Source organism: Anabrus simplex, chromosome 2 (assembly GCF_040414725.1).
Source record: "Anabrus simplex isolate iqAnaSimp1 chromosome 2, ASM4041472v1, whole genome shotgun sequence".
Classification (NCBI taxonomy): Eukaryota; Metazoa; Arthropoda; class Insecta; order Orthoptera; family Tettigoniidae; genus Anabrus; species Anabrus simplex.
In genome coordinates, this window is record NC_090266.1 from 1,207,679,408 (window position 1) to 1,207,704,726 (window position 25,319).

Consider the following 25,319-nt stretch of genomic DNA (forward strand, 5'->3'; position numbering starts at 1 on the left):
TGCTAGGTGAAGGTCTTAGATTCGTAGGCCAATGTCAGAAAGAAATGCATATAGCTCAAAGTAAGCAGATTGGTCACTTTTGTGGAGAATTGACGAAAGAATAGGGGGTAATTGGTAACCCAATGCCAATAAATTTTGTAGTAAGCAGGTAGTGCGAACAAAGTGGAGTGGACATCCAAAGAATATATGATTAAGATCGGCAACTGTATCAGCTGAACATGAACAGAAGGGAGATCGTAGTACTTGAATTTTGTGCAGATGCTGAGGGAAACAACCATGATGAAACTTCATTCTTGCGATTGCTCTGACGAATTGGCGCGAATAGGGACGCTGATGGTACCAAAGAACGTTCGGAATATCTGGATGGATAGTGGCATAGTGTTTTCCGCGTTGTTGGGAGGTATCATGCCACTCGTTGTTCCACGCCGTCAATTGCCGTCGACGAAGCAAGGAGGTGTAATCCGATGCTGGAACTGTCGTGTATGTCTGTTGGCCTTCAGTGGCAGCAGATCGTGCTGCTTTGTCTGCTAGCTCATTGCCTGGGATTCCTACATGGGCTTTTACTCACACAAATGAAACTTTCTTCCCCTGTGTCTCAAGTCGATGTACCTGTGCAATAATCTCGTGTACGAGAATCAAGGATGTTGACCGTGAGTTAATGGTTTGTAGACTCTGCAGTGCTGATCTAGAATCAGACAACACCACAATCAACCGCTCAGGAAGATTTGTAGCGTATTCGAGAGCCCCCAAAATGGCTGTAAGCTCAGCCGTAAATATAGATGCTGTCGGAGGTAGCTTGAATTTACCACAGCTGCCGGATTGAACATCAATATAGGCACTACCCACTGTATTACAGTCCTTTGATCCATCTGTGTAGATGTGTCGGGCGTGTGGCCATTCTGTCAGGTAACGTTTCAGGCTGACATCGTTACAGTTCACAGTGGTCTCAAATGATGTTTCTAGTCGAATATCCAGTTTCTTAATAGTAGTTTCAAAAGAACAGTTAAAACTGGGATGGGTATCTGTAGTGCTTATAATACGTCTGCAACCACTGAGATTGGTAAATTCATCCACTAGGATCGGTTGACGTTTCTTTCTCCAGTAGCGTGAAGTCAGTACTAGGGTAGTCAGCTTGGATATCTTGTGAAGTATTGGAGACTTCCTGTATTGAAAAAGTTTGAAGATATATTTCCCCGCTAGATACTGCCTTCGTAGATGGAGAGGAGGTTCAAGTGTTTCAAGTAGCAGAGCATTTGTAGGTGTAGACTGCATTGCTCCTATGCAGAGTCTAAGGGCCTTATACTGACATTTGTCTAGTTTAGTTAACAATGTTTTAGAAGCCGTAGCAAAACATCCACTTCCATAATCCAGGAGAGGTCGAATCAAAGTTCTGTACAGTTGCAGCGCAATTTTCGGGTCACAGCCCCACCAAGAGCCGCTAATGGCTCGTAAAATATTGACTGAAATATCACACTTACGGAGCACATGATGAATATGTGGAGACCATGTCAATTTATGATCGATGAGAAGTCCTAGGTAAGGCACCACCACCTTGTAGGGAAATAAGTAGGTACCCAGATGAATCGTGTCCAGTGGAGGTCTCGAATGTCGAGTGTAGATAGAGACTGCTGATTTTCCTGCAGATATCGTTAAACCATGGTTATGAAGCCAAGGAGTGAAAGTCCTCATGGCAACCGTCATCTGTTCTTGACACTTGTCCAAGGTTTCAGCTTCTGTATAAATGCAAATATCATCAGCATACTGGAGAACTTGTATCTCAGGAGGAAATATAGATGTGAGGTCTGCTGTGTATATGTTAAAAAGCAATGGAGCCAAGATAGAGCCTTGTGGTAGTCCTTGGGATGTCATTCGAGGACCAATTGTCTTGCCATTGTGAAACATGATGAGATGTCTATCTTGTAGAAGGCAACGGAGGTTCCCAATAAAGTCCTCTGGGAGATGTAGGAAGCGTAATTTGTCTTCTAATACGGGAATAAGCACGCTATCATACGCAGAAGACAGATCAGTGTACAATGCCACAACGTAATTGTTATTGCTCAGACCAAGTTGGATGTCTGTAATTAGATGTACAAGTGTATCTATTGTACCTTTCCCACGTCGAAAACCCATTTGTTGAGGTGGTAGCAACTTGTGATGTTCTACCCACCATTCTAATCGATGCTTAATCATCCTTTCCATAGTCTTGTACAAGCAGGATATCAAGGACAGTGAGCGATAGGATGAAGACAGTCGTGGATTTTTCCCATTCTTCAATAATGGTACCAGACGAATAAGTTTAAATGACGGAGGATGCACTCTTTGAAACCACATCCTGTTCATCAGCTTAAGAAGTTTCTTAAGTCCAGCACTAGACATGTTGAGTAGCATTGGGTAATGGATGTTATCTGGGCCTGGGGAAGTATTATTACTTGTTTTCAAGGCTTTAATAAGTTCTTGAAATTCAAATGGACGAAGTAGAGGATGGAAATTATCTTCATGGCCATTGCGTGGTAAATAACCTATAAGAGCTGAAGGAGGGGCCATTTGTCTAAGGATGTCCTCTTTTATTGGTATCGTACATGTAGATGTAAACTGAGGGCAGTTCTGTGAGTTTCGGAAACGACGAATATTCCGCCACATCGTAGCAGGAGAGATAGATGAGTTGAGAGAAGTACAATATTGGCGCCAACCCTGACGCTTTTTAAGCTTGAATAAGCGTTTTGCTTTCGCTTGAGTTTGTTGTACGGTGAGGAAGTTAGCTTCAGAAGCGTCCTGTTTATACTGATGGAGTGCCACACGCCTGTCATGCAGCGCAGCTTGACATTCGTTATCCCACCAGGGAGTTGGAGGTCGTTTGCTGTATGCATATGGTCTGTTTTGTGGAATTGTAAGGCAGGCTGCTCGATTAATGGAATCGCAGAATGTTTCGTAGTCTCTGACAATGTCATTCGTTTCGTGGTATTCTTCCAGGATGAGATCTATTGCCTCCTTGTAACTTGCCCAATCAGCTTGTCGAATTTTCCAACGATATGTTGGGTAGATGGTATGAGGAATGGTTGATGTGTTAGTCGATGTTAATAATATTGGAAAGTGGTCAGATCCTAGAGTGTCCTGTAGAACCTGCCAGGAGTAGTCGAGTGCTATTGAAGGAGATGCAAAAGTAACATCTACTGCCGAAGGAGCTTGATTAGGTCGAGAAATGCGGGTAGGGGACCCATCATTCAGTAGCACTAAGTTTTCTTCTTCAGCTACACCCATGAGTTGTATTCCATATGAGTCAGTAGAAGAACTTCCCCAATTCAAGTGGTGTGAGTTGAAGTCTCCGAAGATAAGTACAGGCTGTGAAAGTTGGGAAAAGAGTCGACGCAGTTCGTGTACAGATACCAGTTGGTTAGGTGATCGGTATACGGAAACAATAGTTAACGGTGAACCCCTGTAGTTGACCTTGATGGCACATGTTTCCAGTTTAGACCCTCGAAGATTAAGAGTTACTTGATCATAAATTATGTTCTTCTGGAGGAGAATTCCAACCCCTCCATAACCATCACCACGATCACTTCTTATAAAATTGTAGCCTGGAAGCTGAAAGGGGGTAGTATCCTTCAGCCAGGTCTCACTAACTACACACATTGAAACGGAGTAATCTCGCAGTAGAGTCTGAAGGCTAAGTTTATGCGCTCGTATTGAGTGACAGTTCCACTGTATTATTTTATTCAGTTGAGGTGCGGCATCCATGGTCATTCTGATTCAAAAGTAATGAAATAACGTCACGTATATGAGAGGGATCAATTTCCGAGGAGGCCGTGTTTTTAAGCGTCAAAATAAACTGGACAATGTTTTCAAGCAGTGGAGTTGTAGGTACAGCCTGTGGTGTTGTTTGAGGCTGTTGACTTGGTTGAAATTGTTGTGTAGGGTATATAGGTCCAGTGGAGTAGGCAGGAGAACGCTGTCCATTGTAGTATGTTTTCCACTGGTTGTGAACTGGAACTCTAGACTTTGAGGTGGAAGGACGTTTGGGTGTAAAACGAGAGGACACCTTAGAGGTACTAGGGAAAGAAGAGTTGGAAAGGTTATTGGTGGGAAGTGGCCCACGTGCAGGGAAAGGAAGGGATGGAAATTCCTTGTGATAAGATGTACTTGCTGGAGGAGTGTCATTTTGCTTCACAGTATTAGCATATGTGCTTGTGGATTCCATTTCGAGTGCTTGCTCAATGGTGATATTTAAATGGGCCATATTATATTTAATCCTACGCTGTCGTTCGTATTCTGGACAGGATCGATCATCTGCGCGATGAGGGCCAGAGCAGTAAATACATTTAGGCGGATCTGGAGTAAGGCAGTCTGCAGTGATGTGACTGTCGCCGCAGCATGCACAGCGTGCTTTGCTACGACACTGTTTATTTACGTGGCCGTATTTAAGACATTGGTAGCAAAGGGTTACATTCTGGACGTAAGGTTCTACACCACACCGAGTGTTAAATATATACACGTAAGGAGGTAAAGTGCGACCTTCAAATACAACACGCAACAGTTGCCGAGGCACTAGTACAGTCTGTCCATCTCGCACAAGTTTACGGTGAAAGCGATGTACTTCTAGTATTTTCTTATCTGACTGAATTTCTGAAAGTAATTCTTCCTCCGAGAAGGACGTATCTACTGCACGAATAAGACCTGTCTTCACCGTTAGATGCCTTGGTATGTAAAGACTGAGTGAGGGGGATTGTAACTGAGCAAGCCTGTTTGCACAGGTAGCGGAAGAAAGTTCTATTTGAACCCTATTACGTCCCTTTGTAGTAATGTTCATTATAGAAGTACGCATGTCTGGAATTAAGGCCCTAATACACTTTCCCACAGACATTGGATGTAACCGGCCGATATGTTTAGTTGCCGCACCTGCCTCATCGGGTTTATGTTCAGCGTACACTATGAACGGACCTTCATCATCTAACTTATAGAGGTATGACTCATGCTGAGCGCTGCTTCGTACCTGTTGACTTGGAGCAAGCTGGCTAGCTGTGTGCTGGGACGTATTCAACTGCACAGGCTGCACAGATGGGGCTGGCGGAAGTGGGCAGCTAGTTCGATGTTCATGAGAATGTTCACTGGCACTTACTGACACTGATAGCTTCTTCACACTTAGGCCCTCTTCATTCCAGTAATCAGGACGCTCGTCCGGGAGACCACGTTTACGAAGTGTAGATATTTGAGAAGGTATTTGGTCTACATCACTTAACGGGCCGTCGGAATAGCACAAATTTAATGCGGTACCTACAGCTGAGCTAACTAAATTATAGTTAGATAGAGTACCTAGACCACCATCTGATGATTCCTCCATCCTCACTAAGTCCCTGGGGCCCTCGTCCCCACTCACAAGTAACACTAATCCCTTGTGTTCACGTGTCTATATAATACTATTATTCAATACAGTCACACTGAAAGAACAGTTCTGTAAAACACAGTTCAACGGGCACGAGGTGATAGCGAGCTCTAGAAAGCGAAGCGACACACCTAGCACAGCGAACACAGCACAACCATCTCCGACCGAAGCTCGGGCGGAACTGTTTGTCAGCTTCAACGATGAATTGAATTTACAAGTTCCTAATCAGGTACAAGTTTAATTGGTATAAAATCTCAGTCGTTAACCTACATGTGTGCTCCTAACAGCTACAATATTACGAAAGAGCATCATTGCTCCTAACAGGTACCACATTTTAGAGTCTGAGCTCCTAATACATAGAAGTTAGCATCAATAAAGAGAAGTGTCACTTGTTAGATTCTCAATTACACAAGTAACTAATTGGGTGACCCCACATCTCGTTCATACACAGGTTGCCCCATGGTGGGCTTATCAATTAAACATTTCACAAACAGGTCAAGTACTCTTCCCCTAGGGAACCTAAATATAGACATGGTTACCCGCAAAACCTTAATGAATATACAGGGGCATATTGCCCATCCTACTAGGCCTTAAGAATGAGAAGAAAAAATGGTTACAGCCAATGGAGGCCATTAACGAAAGGTAAGGAGGCGAAACACCAGCACTCATGAAAAGAACATTCGGGAAAGACAAGAAACTAAATGGGCTTAAGGCCCGACGACACAGAGGCTACCCCATGCTAAAAAGGGTGACTAAACGGATATCGAAATTTCCAAAATGAAGAGGTTCTAAAACTTTAGTCACCCAGCTCAAAAGTAGAAGGGGAGAGTTCAGAGGGTCATTACTCGTGCTCCCTTACATTAAATCTTTTCCCAGAAGGGAATATAAATTGAGTCCGAAGACAGCGCAGAAGGTCCTGCATTTCACAGAAAAATGGAAAGATTACATATTATATTTTACGGCAATCCGCAGAAATCTTCCCCTCAGAACACACGCCGTCACAATCAGATATTTAGGTGAATTCTGCCATTACCTGTTAGCGCTATATCTTCTTGAAACTGGCCACCCCCTCCCTCCTGGCCCCTTTAACCTTCGTCAATTGGCGTACTCAATCACCGGAGCAATTCAGACAAGACGGTCCGAAAGCGCTCTCGTTAAAGGGGAAAGTTCTAGACTATATTAGAATCCAGAGCTCAGATAGGTTAGATACCCATACAGTAACCTGAGTTCTGATTGGTTAGAGAACTTCATTACAGGCATGTGGTAGGCAGATTACATTAGAGAAAGGACCAGCTGAACCGTCGAAAACTTCGGTATACACTGACTGACAGAGCAAATGCAACACCAAGAAGGAGTGGTTCGAAAGGGATGAAAGTTGGGGAAAAAACAGAGACGGCACGGACGAATAATTGATGTTTATTTCAAACCGATATACAGATTACACAATGCGCACGGCATAGACTCAGTAGGATGTAGGACCATCGCGAGTGGCGATGCACGCAGAAACACGTCGAGGTACAGAGTCAATAAGAGTGCGGATGGTGTCCTGAGAGATGGTTCTCCATTCTCTGTCAACCATTTGCCACAGTTGGTCGTCCGTACGAGGCTGGGGCAGAGTTTGCAATCGGCGTCCAATGAGATCCCACACGTGTTCGATTGGTGAGAGATCCGGAGAGTACGCTGGCCACGGAAGCATCTGTACACCTCGTAGAGCCTGTTGGGAGATGCGAGCAGTGTGTGGCCGGGTATTATCCTGCTGAAACAGAGCATTGGACAGCCCCTGAAGGTACGGGAGTGCCACCGGCCGTAGCACATGCTGCACGTAGTGGCGGGCATTTAACGTGCCTTGAATACGCACTAGAGGTGACGTGGAATCATACGCAATAGCGCCCCAAACCATGATGCCGCTTTGTCTAGCGGTAGGGCGCTCCACAGTTACTGCCGGATTTGACCTTTCTCCACGCCGACGCCACACTCGTCTGCGGTGACTATCACTGACAGAACAGAAGCGTGACTCATCGGAGAACACGACGTTCCGCCATTCCCTCATCCAAGTCGCTCTAGCCCGGCACCATGCCAGGCGTGCACGTCTATGCTGTGGAGTCAATGGTAGTCTTCTGAGCGGACGCCGGGAGTGCAGGCCTCCTTCAACCAATCGACGGGAAATTGTTCTGGTCGATATTGGAACAGCCAGGGTGTCTTGCACATGCTGAAGAATGGCGGTTGACGTGGCGTGCGGGCTGCCACGCCTTGGCGGCGGATGCGCCGATCCTCGTGTGCTGACGTCACTCGGGCTGCGCCTGGACCGCTCGCACGTGCCACATGTCCCTGCGCCAACCATCTTCGCCACAGGCGCTGCACCGTGGACACATCCCTATGGGTATCGGCTGCGATTTGACGAAGCGACCAACCTGCCCTTCTCAGCCCGATCACCATACCCCTCGTAAAGTCGTCTGTCTGCTGGAAATGCCTCCGTTGACGGCGGCCTGGCATTCTTAGCTATACACGTGTCCTGTGGCACACGACAACACGTTCTGCAATGACTGTCGGCTGAGAAATCACGGTAGGAAGTGGGCCATTCGCCAACGCCGTGTCCCATTTATCGTTCACTACGTGCGCAGCACAGCGGCGCATTTCACATCATGAGCATACCTCAGTGACGTCAGTCTACCCTGCAATTGGCATGAAGTTCTGACCACTCCTTCTTGGTGTTGCATTTGCTCTGTCAGTCAGTGTATAAAAAAATAACCAGAAAAAAGATTTACCCACTATAACAAATTAAATTTTCTCTGGTGATTAACTGGGACATAGCCACCAGAGATCGCTAGAAAATAAATGCCAAAGCCATCTATCCATCGGAGAAAATGTTATAGACACATTTAAAAGGTCTTGATCAGTGTTAGAGATGGCAATAGTGGAGAAGGTGCGTAGTTTAAATAGTCGTGGATGGTGTAACCCCGGTAAAATAATAACAATAATAATAATAATAATAATAATAATAATAATAATAATAATAATAATAATAATAATAATTGTACCTCTACGCCGCAAATTTAAATCTTCCGCCAATAAATCCTCCTCTACCGGAGAAACTGTGATCTTTTAGAAATGTATTAATTCATGAGTTTTCTCAGAAGAGGTCTCTACTATGAATTTTGGGATTACAAAGTTGTCTATACTGTGTGGATTTCAACGTGTTTTGTTTTCTATGGATCAGGAAGTGTGGACATTCGCTAACAGATGTCTCTACCCAAAAAACTATGATCATGCACCCTGGTGCGAAGTGAAGGAACTTTGGTTGAAGAAATTTTGTATTTATAAGTTTTGGTCTTTACTAAATTTTGTTCTTTCATTTGTGGGTTGGCAATATTAAGCTTTCTTTCCGCCTGTTTTGAACTTAGCCAATCACTAATTTCTGTATTTAATTTTCCACCTATCAGAGGTTTCTTCTTCGAATTTCCATGTGTAACTCTTAGCTACCCAATAAAGTTGAGTGGGTGTGTCTTTATTATTCATGAAAGGTCTCGAATCTTCCACGAGGGTTTAAAAACTGCTGATTTTCTCGGCTCTTCGCCACTTCAACAACATCTTGCTCAGTGTATAGAAGCATAGCAAGGAGCGGGTAGCGCCTCTTCCTTCGGGCAGCAGCTCTTCAACAAGGTAATGGCCGTTTAACATCTTTCTTTTCTCCTTGCTAGCTCAGCAGTTTAACCCGCGGGGCAGGTCCGAAACCTTTAATATGTAACCTTTAACTTAAAATATGTAATTTTTTTCATCTTTGTAAAACTTCATATATCTTTAATTGTAAATCGGGGATAGAGAGTGCTTTACCCTCTCGAGCTCCCTTTCAATTTCGATTTGAGGTGACTACGTTTTCATAACCGATTTTCTTCTCATCATTAATCTGTTAATTAGTTTTCTTATACGAGTCACCTCTATAGTATGGGAATAGCCCATGTGTATCGGCTTAGCGCCACATAGGTTTTAACAAGCTTTCATGTAGGAGTGGAAGTACTCGCCTCCATTCAGCTTGATATTTTGGGCCATTAACTTAACCCGTTTTGTTTTCCCTCATGCGAAGGCCCAGTAGATTGGGTACGAGGTACTCCTGTTCCATTATAAGTTGTGCCTTGATGGCAGTTTAGTGTAATAATCTGTTATTGCCTTTAATAGACTTGGACAACTGAGAGCGGGTCAGCTCTTTCTGGTATTTTGAAAGGTGCCTCTAGGAGGCTTGATATTACGAGGTGGGAGCAAGTGCTCCATATAATTAGGGGTTTTATGCCCTTTGGTAATTTGTGGTTGTGAGCTGAGAGCTGAGAAATTGTTAAACTTTGGGGCTCGTAGCCCAGGATTTGTAAAGACCCCTTAATTTGTGCTTTCGTTTGTAAAGTTGCATTGTACCTGATTTTTCTTGTTATTTCTCATAGTGAAAATTGTTAAATCTTGTTATCAGTTGAAAATATAAACTTTATTTGAATTTTAAATTCATCTTTCGAACTTGTAGTTAGACCCATTCCAGCCCGCACCTTCTTTCACCTCAGCTGATCCACCAAACCACGGTAGTAATAATAATAATAATAATAATAATAATAATAATAATAATAATAATAATAATAATAATAATAATAATAGAAACCGAACGCTAAATGTCTGAAAATATTTATAGATTACACTAACATGTAGTAATATTGAACATGGAAACTGCTGTGCTGGCAGTAAAAATGGCTTCAAATTGAAAATCTTCAACGTAGTAGTTGAGAATATACGATTACTTTTAATCCTCTAGGGATCGGTAGTAGAGTGAAGAGTAATATATCTTTAATAGGTACAGCTCCAGAATTTGCCTGACAACAGCTGCACTGTTTCTGCCATATAGCCGTATATCTGCTCTCGGGATATAGCAAGATTCAGGGATAAAGTTGGCAGTTCTAATGATAGTTGTAGGTTGTTTCTCATTTCCATACCAAGCTCGTCACCAAGAGACTGGCACTGCTGTGTAGAACTATTCGTTTTTCTCTTATACTGAGAGGTCCTAATTTCGAACCACGGAAAGGTTAGGTATTTTCTGTAGATCTGAAAGTGCTTCGAGATCTACTGAGCCTGCACAAGTACAAATGAAAAGCATTTTGTCTATGAGGTTTCGAGACCGGACTAGAGAGCTATGAATAACAGCCAAGAAGAAACAAAGTGCTTACAACGCATCACCTCGTATTGTCCAGTCCTTCTGACTAAACAATGCTTCGTAAACAAAACATAATTTTATTATTATTATTATTATTATTATCATCATCATCATCGTCAACTATACATGTTAGGAATGCTCTTAGAGGACTGGTTTGTAACAGTTTCTAGTATACTTAACCTCAGCACCTCACAGTTTAACACATGGAATGTTTTCGGCAACATAAGATACATTTTTTGTTTTATTTTTACAATTTGCTTTACATTTCAACGACACTGATAGTTCTTAGAGCGAGTCTGGATATGGGATGATGAGGATGATAATGTGGTAGGGAGTGGATGATATCCGGTGTCGACATGAAGCCTACGCCTGTCGAATAACACCAAGGGGTCTGCTCAAAGCTTTACGTCTCCATCCGACGAACGAATCACCATCAAGAGCGTCATATGCTCCTACTTCATATGAATACTGCGGAGAGGTTTGGAATTGAATTCGGGCTCTTGGTACGCAATGTAATGATCAGAACTTGTATACCACCACCTCTCCAACCCTGCCGGCGAACATTCTTATAGTGATTTTTTTGCGACCAACGGGAGTCGAACCATTTAACCACGGTGTCAGACCATATGGATATCACACCTTAATGATTATGGCCACCAGGGCTGGTTGAACATGTAATTAAGCTATTCTCTACTTCTTGTTCTCATGAATTGACATAAAACTATTTCGACGCTTGAGGTATCCCATAAATCCCAGCCGGCCAAGGAGCTCGCAGGCAATTTGGAACGGAGGATGGATCAGTCATGTAGACTAAGGCCACGAGGGGCTGTCAGGATAACATTTTCACAATGTGTAAAGAAATTGAAAAATGCAATGAACCTCTCAACAGTTATTTTTGTTTTTCTTTCGTAGATCTAGAAAACATATGACACAGTACCAAGGCAAAATAGTTTAGCCTTACTGGAGGATTATGGAATTCTTCTTCTTCTTCTTCCTCTGCTTCCTTCCTCTACACCATGGTGCGGTCGCGAGTGCGAATTGTGCTGCACGTGTGAACTAGGCCCCATTTTACGACCGGATACCTTTTCTGACGAAACCAGGGCTCACGGTGTAAACAGCCCCGAAGGCCATGTTCTAAGAAGCAATCGCTGCCCAGTTCGAAGGCCTGCTGATTACGGGGTGTCATGTAGTCGGTACGACGAATACCCTCGGCCAATATTCTTGGCTTGTAGATCGGTGCCGCTACCTCACCGTTTTATGGCTTCTCAATTGTAATAATGTAGGCTAAGTGAACCTCGAATCAGCGCAAAGATCCAGTTAAAATTCCTTAACATCGCCAGGAATCGAACATGGTGCCACCAAGTACGAAGCAGCCACGCTACTCGTACACCGCGGGGCCGGTAGACCTTCCTGACGCTTACTCGATATGGAGAGATTGTGGAATTGAGGGTAGGTTATTACAGGCAATCAGAAGCATTTATCTTTACAATCGCGCCGCAATGAGAATTAATGGTTGTTTGAGGTCTTGTTTCCAAGTAGTTACAAGGGTAGGTCAAAGCTATAATCTTTCAACGTTCTTGTTCATAGTATAAATGGATCATTAACTGAAATGAATATAATGGCAGGGAGGGATTCAGTTGGAAGAAAATTTAGTAAGCTGCTTCAATTTACCGACGACTTTGCCTTAATAGCAGATTCTGCTGAGTGCTTACAATCTTATAACATGGAGTTTGAAAATATATGGAGAGAGTATGATGCGAAAATTAACATTTTTAAGACTAAAACGGTTTCAGTAAGTATGAAATCTAAGGGGATTGAATGACATGTCATAGTACGAAACGTTAGAATGTGCACCACTCCAAATAATAGATTTGTCTTCTTCAATGGTAGTACTGCACTAAGTGGAACTGAATGATCGCCGCCATAAGACCTGTCGTTTTGGTGCGTTGTAAAACGAATCGTAAAAAAATGTACTAAGTTGCACCAGGGTAAATGCAGTGAGTTTGCTTTTCCGATCGACGGTATTCCCTGAGGAAGGAGTGAGTACTTCAACGAAATTAAGTTTACATCGGTCTCTTCTGAGACCGATTTATCTGTATGGAAAAGAAAGCTGGGTGGATTCAGGATTTTCAAGATTTCACCTAGAAACAATTGAAAACAATAGCAGGAGAGTACTCGGAATGTGGAGATAAATGTTAACTTGATGAGAATTTCGATGGATGAAGCATAAATCGGTTTGATGGAGGGGATATGCGCGATGAATGGAAGAGGATAGGTTTTCTAAAAGAATTACGGACTTAGCTTGAAAAGTAAAAGTAGTGGGAATTCAGACGACAATGGTTATATTTAGTTCTTAATGGCGTCCGATCCTGAGTCAGTCCGGTGGTATTTGAGGTGCAGAAATACGATAGCCTTGTGTCACTAAAAGAACTCCTGCGCGACTAAATTCCGGCACTTTGGCGCTCCGAAAACCGTAAAGTAGTTAGTGGGACTTGAAGTCAGTAATGTTATTAGTTCTTAATGATTTCATTATGTGTGGTGGACGAGGTAGCAGAGCTAGTCTCAAATATAATATTTTAAGGCACTTTGTTATTTCACACAGACTGAACGGGTAAAGCCAAAAACTCTGTAATAAAAAGTTGTATGTATGTATGTATGTAGGTATATTTAAAACTTCATGTGTAATCTACCGGAAGGCAAATTTCTGTGTTTCTTCTTGCACCTCCAAGTTAACGAGACTGAAATGAACACTGATTTCTGACACGCAGTCTGCAAGTGTAGCAGTTTCTTGGCACACTAATGCGGGTTTGTTTCCGGGCTGAGTATCTCGGACGGTAGACCGCTGGCCTTCTGAGCCTAACTTGGCAGGTTCGATCCTGCCTCGGTCTGGTGGTATTTGAAGGTGCTCAAATACGTCAGCCTCATATCGGTAGATTTACTAGCACGTTAAGGAACTCCTGCATGGCAATATCCCGGCACCTAGGTGTCTCCAAAAACTATGAAAGTAGTTAATTCAATATTATTAACATTACTATTATTATTATTATTATTATTATTATTATTATTATTATTATTATTATTATTATTATTATTATTATTATTATTATTATTATTATTATTATTATTATTATTATTGGACTTACGGAGTGAGCACTGGGCCAGAGTAAATTGATACTTCCCATCATTGTCATTCACAGAACGATAAAAGCACCCTTTCAAATTGCACTGTGAGCAGCAGAAGGAATATTCCTGCTGATGACAGAAGTTCTTACATGCTTCTTCCTCTTCTTCTTAGTAGCATTTTACAACACGTGATCGAGATTTGTACCTGTTTTGTGGCGGGATGCTCCTTCTGACGCCAACGCTACGTGGAGGGATGTATTCACCATTGCGTAGGGCCTATTTCTGAGGTGGTTGGTGTATGTACGTAGATGAAGGGAAATGTATGGAGACCAACACAAACACCCAGGCCTCCGACCAGACGAATTGACCATACGCAGTTAAATTCGCAGCTGTGAATCGAACCCCAGTCCCTCTGAACCGAAGGCCAGAACGCCGATTATTCAGCCAAGGAGTCGGATGACAAAAGGTCTCAAACTGTCTCTCTTATAAACCCAGAGCGAAGGCAAGGTGCTTGTACCGCGCGCTACGGCAGCTGCCTCAGCCGAACTTATGTCGCACGCGGCCACTCTGCTTTAAAGCGCGTAATCTTATATAAAATCCTAACTTATAAATAATGCTGAAAGTGTCGTCCTCCCTGGGTTATAGAGGCTTTGTAACTACATTCCGGCTGACGCAAGAGGGTTCTGCCATTGTAATGTTTCTGATTTCATCTATATATATAAAATAACTTGTCCTGACTGACTGACTGACTGACTGACTGACTGACTGACTGACTGACTGACTGATTCATCATCGCTGAGCCAAACCTAATGGACGTAAGGAAATGAAATTTTGGGGATACATTCATATTAAGATGTAGGTGCTCGCTAAGAGAGGATTTTTGGATATTCCATCGTTAAGGGGGTGAAAAGGGGGGTGAAATTTTAAAATGAGTGTATCTATATCTCAAACCTTTAAAAGTGTACAGATGTAAAAATTGGTACTTAGAATCTTCTTTAAAAATAAGGAAACACGTATTTTTTTGTTTTCAGAAAATCCCAATAGCAGGGGTAAAAAAGGGTGAAGAAAGGGTTGAATGCCTTTAATCAGGATACTGGTACTTATATCTCAGAAACTGCAGATATTACAGACCTGAAAATTGGTACTTTTGATCTCTTTTAAAAATTAAGAAACACGTATTTTTTGCTTTTGGAAAATCCAATTAATGGGAGGGTGAAAAGGGGGGATGAATTTTTAAAATGAGCGTATCCATACCTCAAAACTTTGAAAGTTTACAGATGTAAAAATTGGTATTTAGAACAGGGCCTCTCAGGGTACATGCGCGTGGTGCATGCACTGTGCACGGTGCAAAAGACTACTTGGCTTGGATGACCAGAGTGCAGACCCCCCGCTCTTTGATTTGGAGCAATAGCGCTTACTCTCTCTTTCCTTACGCCTGTCTCGCTCGCTCCGCCTGTCTCCATCTGCTCCACTTGTGCCGTAGCGCTCCAAATCCGGGCTGACTTGAGCCGAGTATAGGCGAGTTGAGCCGAGCTTAGCCGAGTAGCCGAGAGACGAAGCGTTGATCCGAGCCATGCCGAGCAGCAGCGATGCACAGTGCACGGAGCTCTTACGCCTCTATCTGCACGCGTGAGATTTTGGGCGTTTGAGAGGCCCTGATTTAGAATCTTCATTAAAAATAAAGAAACACGTATTTTTTGTTTTCGGAAAATCTCAAAAGGAGGGCTGAAAAGCGGTGAAAAGGGGTTGAATGCCTTTAATGAGGATACTTATATCTCAGAAACTGAAGATATTACAGACCTGAAAATTGGTGCTTGGGATCTCCTTTAAAAATAAAAAAACACGTATTTTTTGTTTTTGGAAAATCCAATTAATGAGGGGGTGAAAAGGGGGTTAATTTTTAAAACGAGTGTATCTATATCTCAAAACTTTTAAAGTTTATAGATGTAAACATTGGTATTTAGAATCTCCTTTAAAAATAAAGAAACGCGTTTTTTTTTGTTTTCGGAAAATCCCGGTAGGAAGGGTGGAAAAGGGTGAAAGAACATTTCAGAACCTGAAGATGTTACAGACCTGAAAATTGGTATTTGGGATCTACTTTAAAAATAAAGGAACAGGAATTTTTTCGTTTTTGAAAAATCCAAATAATGGGGGTGAAAATGGGGGTGAATTTTTAAAATGAGTGTATCTACATCTTAAAAGTTTAAAAGTTTACAGTTTGGTATTTAGAATCTCCTTTAAAAATTAAAAAACATGTATTTTTTGTTTTCGGAAAATCCCAATAGGAGGGGTGAAACAGGGGTTGAATGCTTTTAATGAGGATACTTATATCTCAGAAAATGAAGATATTACAGACCTGAAAATTGGTATCTGGGATCTCCTTTAATAAAGAAACCTTTTTTTTTGCTTTTGGAAAATCCAATTAATGGCGGTTGAACAGGAATTACAAATTGGGGTGAATTTTTTGAAAGACTACATCTGCAGAATATCTGAGAAATGTAGAATGTTACAGACGTAAAAAGTGGTATTTGGAATCTCCTGTAAATGTAAAGGAACAAAGGTGATTTGTTTTTAGAAACTCCTCTTAAGGGGAACTAAAAAGGGGGTGAAATTTTAAAATGAGAATTTATAGAGTATATCTCAAAAAACTTAACATGTTACAGAAGTGAAAAATGGTGTTTTTTATCTCTATCTATATATATAAAATAACTTGTCCTGACTGACTGACTGACTGACTGACTGACTGACTGACTGACTGACTGACTGACTGACTGACTGACTGACTGACTGACTGACTGACTGACTGACTGACTGACTGATTCATCATCGCCGAGCCAAAACTACTGGACATAAAGAAATGAAATTTTGGGGATATATTCATATTAAGATGTAGGTGCTCGCTAAGAGAGGATTTTTGGATATTCCGTCGCTAAGGGGGTGAAAAGGGGGGTGAAATTTTAAAATGAGTGTATCCATATCTCAAAACTTTAAAAGTTTACAGATGTAAAAATTGGTATTTAGAATCTTCTTTAAAATTAAGGAAACACGTATTTTTTTGTTTTCAGAAAATCCCAATAGGAGGGGTGAAAAAGGGTGAAAATGGGGGAAAATGGGTTGAATGCCTTTAATCATAATACCGGTACTTATATCTCAGAAACTGAAGATATTACAGACCTGAAAATTGGAACATTTGATCTCTTTTAAAAATAAAGAAACACGTATTTTTTTGTTTTTGGAAAATCTAATTAATGGGAGGGTGAAAATGGGGGGGATTTTTTAAAATGAGTGATTCTATATCTCCAAACTTTTAAAGTTCGCAGATGTAAAAATTGGTATTTAGAATCTTCATTAAAAATAAAGAAACACGGTTTTTTTTGTTTTCGGAAAATCGCAATAGGAGGAGGGAAAAGGGGTGAAAAAGGGGTCGAATGCATTTCATGAGTCTACTTATATTTCAGAACCTGAAGATATTACAGACCTGAAAATTGGTGTTTGGGATCTCCTTTAAAAATAAAGAAACACATATTTTTGTTTGTGGAAAATCCAATTAATGGGGGGGGGGTGAAAAGGGGGTGATTTTTTTAAATGGGTGTATCTATATCTCAAATATTTTAAAGTTTATAGATGTAAAAATTGGTATTTAGGATCTCCTTTAAAAATAAAGAAACATGTATTCTTTTGTTTTCGGAAAATCCCAATAGGAAGGGTGTAAAAGGGTTAATAATGGGTTGAATGCCTTTAATGAGGCTACTTATATTTCAGAACCTGAAGATATTACAGACCTGAAAATTGGTATTTTGGATCTTCTTTAAAAGTAAAGAAACACGTATTTTTTTCGTTTTTGGAACATCCAAATATTGGAGGGTGAAAAGGGGGGTGAATATTTTAAAATGAGTGTGTCTACAACTTAAAACCTTAAAATTTACAGATGTAAAAATTGGTAGTTCGAATCTCCTCTAAAAATAAAGGAACATGTATTTTTTGTTTCCTGTAAATCCTAATAGGAGGGGTGTAAAAGGGTGAAAAATGGGCTGAATGCCTTTAATGAGGATACATATATCTCAGAAACGAACGATATTACATACCTGAAAATTGGTGTTTGGGATCTCCTTTAAAAATAAAGAAACACGTATTTTATAGTTTTTGGAAAATCCAATTAATGGCGGTTAAACAGGAGTGACAAATTGGGGTGAATTTTTTGAAAGACTATATCCACAGAATATCTTGGAAACGTAAAATGTTACAGACGTAAAAAGTGGGTGTTTGGAATCTCCTGTAAATGTAAAGAAACATAGGTGATTTGTTTTTGGAAACTCCGCTTAATGGGAACTCAAAAGGGGTGAAATTTTAAAATGAGAATTTTTACAGTATATCTAAAAAAACTTAACATGTTACAGAAGTGAAAAATGGTATTTTTTATCTCTATTAAACATAAAGAAACGTGTATTTTTAGTTTCCGGAAATACCACTCGGTTGGAAGGGGGGGGGGGTAAAAGTGACTGAAAATGGTGTTGAATTCTTTTAATTAGCCTACTGATATCTCAAAAATGAAGATGTTACAGACGTGAAATTTGATATTTACAATCTGCTTTAAAAGTAAAGAAAAACGTATTCTCGGAAAATCCCTTGAAGGCGGGGGGGGTGAAAGAATTGAAAAATTAATTGACTTAATTCTATGAGAATACATACATCTAATAAATATAAAGTTGATACAGACGTGAAAATTCGTATTTGGATTCCCTTTAAAAACAAAGAAAAACGCATTTGATGGGGAAACCATCTTGGACGGCGGGAGTGTAAAGGAGTTGAATTCCTTTCATGAGGACACATAAATCAAAAACACTGAAGAAGTTAGAGTCGTGATAATTGGTATTTAGAAGATCCTTTACTATTAAAGAAACAAGTATTTTTTGAGGGGAAAATTCACTTCGGGGGGGGGGGGAGTATTGTGAAATGAAGTGAAAAAAGTAAATTATTTTTATGGGGATACTTATATCTCAAAACTGAAGGTAATAGACGTGAACATTGGTGTTTGGAATCTCCCTTAAACATAAAGAAACAAGCATTATTTTAATATTTTTTTGGGGGGGGGGGGTGGCGGTAAATAAACTTAACGGCGGTGGGGTGTAGAAGGAGGTGTATCCAATTGATTTTACTGTTATTAATGTACTTATAAGTATCCTCCGTTGCTCAGGCGGCAGCGCGCCGTTCTCTCACAGCTGGGTGCCGTGGTTCAAATCCCGGTCACTCCATGTGACATTCGTGCTGGACAAAACGGAGGCGGGACAGGTTTTTCTCCGTATACTCCGGTTTTTCCTGTCATCAGCCATTCCAGCAACATATAATAGTAATAATAATAATAATAATAATAATAATAATAATAATAATAATAATAATAATAATAATAATAATATTCCGGACCGTCGTCAGATGTGCGGACCGCGCTGGTAACGGCTCCTGGACAAATGACTAAGAATGCAGTCCGGCCGCGGGTTCAGTGCCGCCAAGGCACCCAATATGACACCACGCCGGATCTCCTGAAGGATTTTATCCATATTAAAAATGATTATAGGAAAAGATGGCAAAGCTTTACGGACCCAACTGACCGGGAGGAATACCGGAGCCTAGCCCGGTAAGTACGAAATGGATTGCTGGAAAGGAAGATTGAAAAATGGGAGGAAACGTGCAGTGAAATAATAGAAAACCAGTCAGATCGGGAATTTTGGTGGATTCTCGCAGAAAACGAGTCAGTTCGCGAATTTCGGCGGATTATATGTCTAAAACAATAAGCATTCAATTATAAATTTCAGTATAATACCGTAGCGAAGCACGGGTATCTTGCTAGTTCGTAATATTTTCTTTCAGTTCCTCCAATGTGTGAGTATTTGTAGGTGTCTTCATACCTAACTCCCTCCGCTGACATTGCCATAGCCTCAAGTTCAGAAAATGTTTGAGGTCGAGATGCGAAACATAAGTAAGACCTGTCGGGTGGGAAAACCCCTTCGACGATGGTCTGTACTATCTAACCTTCTGAGAAATGAAGGGCGAACACCCTTGTATAGAACTTTATATCTTGAATAAAGTCAGCCAAATTCTCGTCCAGCCTTTGGACTCGGAAATAGTATTTTATATCAACAAGGACATTACTCTTGCAAGAATGAATTTGGCTAAGAGATGAGCGTGGAAGTCTTCTATAGAACTTCTATCAGCTATTGCCTTTATAATCTTGTCAGACAGGACAGCAGCAGAGTATGGGTAATTGATTTGGAGAATTTGAGAAAGACAAAACACTTAAGCATGATCCTGAAATTTCACCGGAAATCTTAGGAAGGTGATCACATCGTTAGTAGAATTTACAGAAAACTCATAAATGCCGTTAAGCAACATGGCTAAGCGGTGAGGCAACCTACTGAAATCTGGTGAAATAATCGGAGACGGCATTGGAGGCTGAGAGCGTTCAAAAGCAGCATTACACATGATGAAGTGTGGAAGTTGTAGTGGATGATTTATTTTTGTTCAGATGGGGCAGATGTTTGTTGTTGGGGGTCAACGAATTTCCTACTCTCAGACGACTTAGTAGGGTCCTCGTCAGGTTGTACGTTTGCTGGTGGAAGATAGTCACCCTTTGCGCTAGCGGCTCCAGACAACAATTGATTAACCTTAGCTGACAACTCAGAAATGTGTTCAACTAGAGTTTTAGCTATACTAGCATAATCGTCCTTCAGTTTCAAAGACAATAGGTCCCTAGCCCTATTGTAAAAATGGAACAATCTATCTTGAACACGCTTTAGCTGATTTCTAGAAAGTTCACCTACTTCAATAAACTTACAACATAGGCAAGCTTAGTAGTATTGACTGTGATGATGGACAGAGCCTCATAAATCCCCTTGTCCCCATACACAGGAATACAGATGGGAAACTCTAAAGATTGTTTAAGTTTAGCCAAGTCTATCGCAACCGTGCCAAAGGATTGGATTTTTTAAATCAAAAGTTCCTAAATAATCTCTTCCATGCGCAGATATCACGGTGCATGGACTTCCATAGGACCAGACATAGTGAAGGAAAAATGACAGAATTTGGAAAATTACAGAAAAGAATCTTTTTAGGAGTTCGATTTCAAATTCTATGAACAGCCGTTAAAAGGGGTTTATCCATACCCATTCAACCACGCTCTGCTACCACTTGTTCCGGGGATTCTGTGGAAAGCAGAGGTGTAAGAAGGTGCGGGCATGAATGTGTGGATAGAGAAAAGATCAAGTTTTAAAAAAAACTCTAAATTTGAAAGTTTTTCTTTCCTTTCTTCGCCTTTCCTTTTCAGATTTTAAACTTTGTTAAACAATAACAAATAACAATTAGCTGGATAAAGGTTAGCTTGTGAGTTCGAGTAACAATATTAGAAAATTCTAGACCAATCAGACAACAACGATTTAACAGGATGAGCCTGAAGTTTCCAAGTTGCAAATTTTACAACAGCACCACAACTCCATTCAATTCATCCAACAGGAGACTGAGCTCCAGAATTTACTACATTCAAAGGAGTGTCTTTGCTCCACACACTTAAAATTCTAGGGGGCTACTCTCTAAAATTCTAAGATTCAAGCCTCTCCCAGGCAAAATCTAACTTCAACATAAGGCCAGTACAAACCGTATCCACTGTCTTACCCACTCAACAGACATTTAAATTGGAAGTTAAACTTAAACAGGGGCAATACATGCTCATTCTGCCTGGCCTTAATGGAAAAAGAAAAGATTACAGTTATTGGCCGAAAATCAAAATGTTAGGAGGCGAAAACTTGCACTCCTTCGAAATTCACTTGAGGTGAGCTTGTGGCCCGAAGTTGCAGAGGCTAAGCCTATACTAGAGAGGTGACTGATGGAGAGAAAATTTTTAATTATAACAGGAAGAGAGAGAATTTAAAATTTACGAAATCATACTCACCTCTATACCAAGTTGAAGGGGAATAAAAGAGTGTTCACACTCCTTATTGCCCAAGTTCGACTACGGTCTTTTGACTTGGTTGACAATTTACATTTAAAGATTCAATTTTACGTTACCTCCAGTACAATTATTATTGTACCGGGGTTACACCTTCTCCGTCCGCTTAAACTACGCGCCTTGTATAAGGCCGTCGAGGTAATCGTTTTTGAACTGATGTTATGCATGATACTTGGATTATCAACCGCTAGATGTCTGTTTCATCGGTTAAATTGCTCCTTTGTTTACAGTGCTGTTTATGTGATTACCCCAATGAAGATGTTTCCTTACATTACTGCAGGGCTATTTACAGAGTTCGCCGGCCCCGTGGTGCAGGGGTAGCGTGCCTGCCTCTTACCCGGAGACCCCGGGTTCGATTCCCGGCCAGGTCAGGGATTTTTACCTGGACCTGAGGGCTGGTTCAAGGTCCACTCAGCCTGCGTGATTAGAATTGAAGAGCTGTCTGACGGTGAGATCGCGGCCCCGGTCTATAAAGCCAAGAATAACGGCCGAGAGGTTTCGTCGTGCTGACCACACGACACCTCGTAATCTGCAGGCCTTCGGGTTGAGCAGCGGTCGCTTGGTAGGCCAAGGCCCTTCAAGGGCTGTACTGCCATTGGGTTTGGTTTCTTATTTACAGAGTTCCCCGTGAGGAATTTCCACTCTATTTCCAGTGAGGCTCCATTTGTAGGACTCCAGCAAGGTACATCAGATTTTTTAGATTCGTAGGGCCGATCATGGGGGCTGATGACGAAAATAAGGGCTATTGTACTGGACATGAGTATTATTGAATGGGTGGCTGAATTCTAGGAAACATGTTTAAGATTATTAGAGTAGATGAAGCAATACCTGATCCAATAGTAATAAAGAAGAGAGAGGGGAGGGGGTGCATAGCAGTATTATCTGAACTTCATACTTCCTTTTATTTTATGTATATGGGGAAAGAACTGGGATCACAGACAGGGCATTTTGCAGATGATGTTACACTGTATAGAGTAGCAAATATGATACAGAATTATGAGCGACTACAAGGGGACCTGGACAATCTTGTGAGATGAACAGCAGACAATGGTAGATGATAAACGGGGTATAAGTCAAGTTGTACGTGTCACTATGAGGGGGAAGTTCTTTCAGTTTTTCTTGCAATATGATTTACGTCACACCGACACACTTAGGTCTTATGGAGACGATGGGATAGGAGAGGACTAGGAGTGAGAAGATAGCGACCGTGGCATTAATTAGAGAATAGTCCCAGCATTTGACAGGCATGTAAATAGTAATCCACGGAAAACTAATTGAGGGCTGCCGACGGTGTGGTTCGAACCCACCATCTCCCGAATGCAAGTTGATAGCTATGTGACCCAACGAAACAGCCATTTACTCGGTCTCCTTCTTCTTAATCTCATACTACTTCTTCTTCTTCTTCTTCCTCTTCGGCTTCTGATGATGTTGATGATGATGATGATGATGATGAGTATCACATTGCATAGATTTTCCTGCCAAATTCCGACTGAAGACTGTACACCTACAAATTATTATCACAAGTTTTCAAATGATGTTTTCTTTACATTTTTTTACGTTGCACCGTCGCAGATAGGTTATATGGCGACGATGGAATAGGAAAAGTCTAGGAGTAGGAAGGAAGTGTTTGTGGCCTTATTTAAGGTACAGCCCCAGCATTTGCCTGGTGTGACAATGGGAAACCACGGAAAACCATCTTCAGGGCTGCCGACAGTGTGATTCGAACCCACTATCTCACGAATTTGCGAACTTCTCAAACTTTTCAGACGGAAAATGGTATTGTTATTATGATTATCATCCCACCTCGAACAGAAGTCGAACATGAGGTTTTCAATTAAACGTACAGTCATTTAGTTAGCATGCTTGTTTTCTGCCCATGTAAAGAGCCACAGGTTCGATTCCAAGACGGGTTGCGATATTATTTTAAATTTCTTGTAGCTCGAACGTTGAGTGTTTTGAATTTAACGCACAATCATTTTTAGTTACTATGATAATAAGCACTCTAAGGGAAAGAGTGCCGAGTTCGATTCCCAGTCGGGCTGGTGACTTTTTAATTTCTCGCAGCTCAAACATTAGGTGCTAAGTGATGTAAAAATTACAGCGGGCAATTACAAGTCACCAGGGTCCAAATGGACAGCTCAGAGTGAATGCGGAAGAAACAAACTTTGTATTCCCCGTCTAAGCGAATAAGTTACTTCCAAGTCTAGACAACTTGCTCGTACCACCAGTTTACTTCTTGATGAGATGTGCATACTACGCTAAATGTAAAAACAATGAACTTGGTATTTCATGTCTCAGGAAATACTTCCAAGTATAATCAACTTGTTCGTACAGTCTATTGTTTGCTGAGATGTACATGCTGTCACGACCGCACTTTATACTAAGTTTTGTTGCATTCTCACTCCGTAATCAGTTAAAGTATTTTGTGCTAATCGTTACACTTATTCCTCGGTGAAGGAAAAGCTCGTCATCCATTCCAGGTCGAGTTGAAATTTTTAACATTTTTTCTTCTTATTAACTTAAGCTTCTTAGTCCTGAGTTCAAGTGAGCTCCAGGTTCAAAAGCCTTAGACGGCGAAATTAATTTCTTGCTCAGAGTTAGATATTTGAATTTTCGGAGTTAGATATTTGAACAGCTCTTCAGCTTTCAGTCCAAGGGAGCTCCAGGTTCGAATCCTAGTTCGGTCGGTGATGTTTAACTTTCAATTCTTGTAGCGCTAAGCCAGGTGTTTCAATTAAGCACATGAGCTATTAATGTACAGTCATTTATTTAGCATGCTTGTTTACTGCCCACGTAACGGAGCCAGGGGTTCGATTCCAAGTCGGGTCGGCGACTTTTTTTCTTGCAGCTCCGAGGTTGAGTGTTTTGAGTTTAACGCACAATCATTTTTACTATGACAGCCATTACTCCAAGGGATAGAGTGGTGAGTTCGATTCCCAGTCGGTCTGGGAATTTTTTAATTTCTCGCAGCTCGAACTCGAGATGTCTTTGAATTAAAATACACGCTTTCAATGTGCAGTCATTTACTTAGCATAATACTCAGCATTCCGAAGTGGAAATCCCTGGGTTCCATTCGCAGTCATGTGTAGCGCTAACTTTATTCGTTTCTGAACACAACGTTTAAGTCTTTAAGTGACGTAAACAATATTGTAAGCTACTATAAGTCTCTGAAGTTCAAATCTATAAGCTCGAAATGTTAGAACACATCAGCTCCAACGCTTGAGTCTTTAACTCTGCAGCTGATCAGCTTCAAGACCATGAAATAGCTTTCTAAAGATACGTCCCTCTGAATAAGGCACATGTTTGAAGTCTTACACCATCTTCCTAGTCCCGTGCTACCATCTCCTTACAAGTGAAGCTCTAAGCGCTAGACTATTGCTCATTCCCTTTAGAACCATTTCCCTTCGATTGTTTTGTTATTTATCCCTTTAGCAATTTTTGCCCTTTTGCCACTTCGCCCAATTGAACTTTTACAATTTTGGCCCATTATCCCTTTTGAATTTAGCCCTTTTACTCTTTTTCCCTTCGGCCATTTAGCCCTTTACCACTTTTTCCCTTTAACCCTTTGCCCCTTTGCCCTTTATCCCTTTTGCAGCTGCTCAACTCCACGGCCTAAAGTCGCCTTTCAACGTTATGTC